The sequence below is a fragment of the Dipodomys merriami genome, unplaced genomic scaffold, assembly GCF_024711535.1.
Source record: "Dipodomys merriami isolate MVZ:Mamm:240054 unplaced genomic scaffold, mDipMer1.0.p SCAF_57, whole genome shotgun sequence".
Classification (NCBI taxonomy): domain Eukaryota; kingdom Metazoa; phylum Chordata; class Mammalia; order Rodentia; family Heteromyidae; genus Dipodomys; species Dipodomys merriami.
The window spans coordinates 8,599,439-8,602,342 of record NW_027206146.1 but is presented as its reverse complement, the minus strand read 5'-3'; positions in this window follow the sequence as shown (position 1 = coordinate 8,602,342).

The window sequence follows — 2,904 nt, the reverse complement described above, 5'->3', positions numbered from 1 at the left end:
TTCATGTTTGTTAAGCAACACCCTCTACAGTTTAAGTCATTGGGCCAATCCTAGTTCATGTTACTTTATAGATAAGGTCTTGCTTTTATACCCAGGCTAACCTGGACTTTGATTCTCCTATTCATGCTTCCCCTTGTTGCCAGGTTGACAGACATGTACCACTACACCCAGCCATTGATGGAGAGGGAGTCTAGTGAGCTTTTAAGTCCAGGCTGGCCTCTGATCTTTGCCTCCCAAGTAGCTAGGATTACAGGCTTGAGCCCCCATACAGGCCCATAAATTTTTAACAAGTAGCTCTCTCTGGGGGTAGGGGTGGGAACCTGTGTGGGCAGCATTTGGCAATATGTATGATGCAAACATATCCCCTGGGATAATTTCAAGCCACCAAGGTGACATCATAGACAGTGTGTGTGTGTGTGTGTGTGTGTGTGTGTGTGTGTGTGTGTGTGTGTGTGTGTGTGTGTGTGTGTGTGTTGGTCCTGGGGCTTAAACTAAGGGCCTGGGCGCCTGAGGCTTTTTTGCTCAAGGTTGACACTCTACTACTTGAGCCACAGCTCTATTTCTGGATTTTTCTTTTTGCTGGTTCATTGGAGATAAGAGTCTTACAAACTTTTCTGCCCTGTCTGGCTTCAAACTGTGCTCCTCAGGCCTCAGCCTCTTGAGTAACTGGGACTACAGGCGTGAACTACCCGCACACAGTTCTGAGAAAAAGTACAGCTGTTCACTGGGTAGATAGAGTAACCATTGGAAATCCCACCTAATAGAGAAATGAAGCAAAATAATTTGGAGACGAGCACATATTACCTTTGTTTTTCATACAATTTACTTAATTGCATGTTTGCATAATTTAATTTTTTCTGCATAATTTAATTTTTTTAAATAATGACAACGGTTTAACAAGTAGTTCTAAAATTCCTGGGACTCCAATGCACTACTCTTGTCAATATGCATTTTTCAGAAAGGGGAAACTGAGGTTCAAGACAGGCTGGGTAGGTCTTTAGATTTGGGGTCTTGGAGTTCTGAGACTGACCACACCTCACTGCAAGGGCAATTCCTCTTCCACAGTGCTGTGTGGCTTCTGTAAGGCCTTTCCCTCTCTGGTCTGATTGCCCATGCAAAGATGAGTCATGCTGTTCAGGCCAGCACTGCTTCTCGGTGGCTGCTTCTGCCTTACCAGGGAAGTCAGGGCAAACAGAGGCTTAGAAATCCCAGGTGAGGGCTGGGAAGGTGGCTCAGTGGTAGAGCGCTTGCCTTGCATGCCTGAGGCCCTGGGTTCGATTCCCCAGCACCACATATGCAAAAAGAAAAAAGCCGGAAGTGGTGCTGTGGCTCAAGTGGTAGAGCACTAGCCTTGAGCTGAAGAGCTGAGGGACAGCGCCCAGGCCCAGAGTTCAGGCCCCACGACTGGACCCAAAAAAAAAAAAAAGAAATCCCAGGTGAGCCAGGCGCGGGTGGCTCACGCCTGTCATCCTAGCTCCTCAGGAGGCTGAGATCTGAGGATTGCAGTTCAAAGCCAGCCCAGGCAGGAAAGTCTGTGAGACTCTTATGATCAATCAACCAGCAAAAAGCTGAAAGTAGAACTGTGGTTTAGGTGGTAGAGCACTAAGGAAAAAAAGCTGAAGGGCAGAGCCCATGCTTGAGTTAAAGCCCCATGATGGAGAAAGAAAGAAAGGAAGGAAAGAAAGAAATCGCAGGCGACTTCCAGGGAGGATGTCCTAGCCACTGCGCCCCAGCTTTTGGAGCCTGGAACTTTCTCCCTGTGGGAGAAGTTAGTCCTCTGCTGTGGCTGCATCCTGTACCCCATCATCCAAGTCGTTTGTTACCTTAGCGACTTGGGGGTGGGGTGAGAACAGAGGCCTGAGCCCCGAGATCCCTTTAGGGGTGAGGAGTATGGGGGTCAGGGCCGGGGCCTGGAGCCTGCCTCTGGCGGTGGGGGCTGGGGTGTGTGTGTGGGGTGATGGGGTCTCTTTGTCCTCATTGTCCCCAGGGGTCTCTTTTATTATTATTGCTGTTGTTGTTGTTGTTTTCGGTGTCCCTCCCTTTGTGTCTGTCCCGTCCTGTGCGGTCTCCCCGCCTTTACCTCTGTCCGAGAATCTGTCTGCCCCTCTATGTCCTTCCGTCAGTTTCGTCCTTTCTGTTCTCCCGAGGTCTCTGTGTCTGTCTGTCCGTCTGTCTGTCTGTCTCTTTGTGTTTTCTGTTCCTCCTCTCTGGGTTTCTTTGTGTCTCTCAGCGTCTCTGGGTCTATCTCTCCATCTCTCGGACGTCTTTCTCCGCGTCTCTGGCGCTGGGCCTGGGCCTCTTCCCCCCCCCCTTCCTCCCTCCCTCCCTCCTTCCTCCCCCTCCCCCCCACGGCCCTCCCCCGGGCCCCGTCCTTCCCCGTGGAGTCTCCGCGCTCCTGTGAGAACTTGCCGGGCGCCGGCGCGTCCCGACCTGCCTCCGCCCCCGGACCCCCCCTCACCCCACCTCCCAGCCTGGGGAAAGGAGTGCGGAGAGGAGAGACAGAGGGGAGAGTCTGCGCCTTTAAGAGCCGGCGTCGGGGGCGTGGCTGCGCCGGGGGCGTGGCCTCGCGCGGCCCCGCCCCGGCCCCGCCCCTGACGTCCCTTTCTCGCGGGCCCCGCCGCCGCCGCCCTCCGCCGCCGCCGCCGCCGCCCCGGCCGGCTCCGCGCGCGCCCCCCGCCCGGCCCCCGCCCGCGCGGCCGCACGCACGCCCATGGACCCCCGGCGCGCCCGGGTGCGGGGTCACTGAGGACCCCCCCCTGCTCCCCGGGCCCCCCCGCAGCCCGGCCCGGCCCCGCCCGGCCCCCCGCAGCCCCGCGGCGCCCCGGCCGCCCAGCTCGCGCCCCCAGGCCGGCGGGGGGGGGGGAAGGGGACGAGCGGGGACCCCCCCCGAGACCCCCGCCCCCC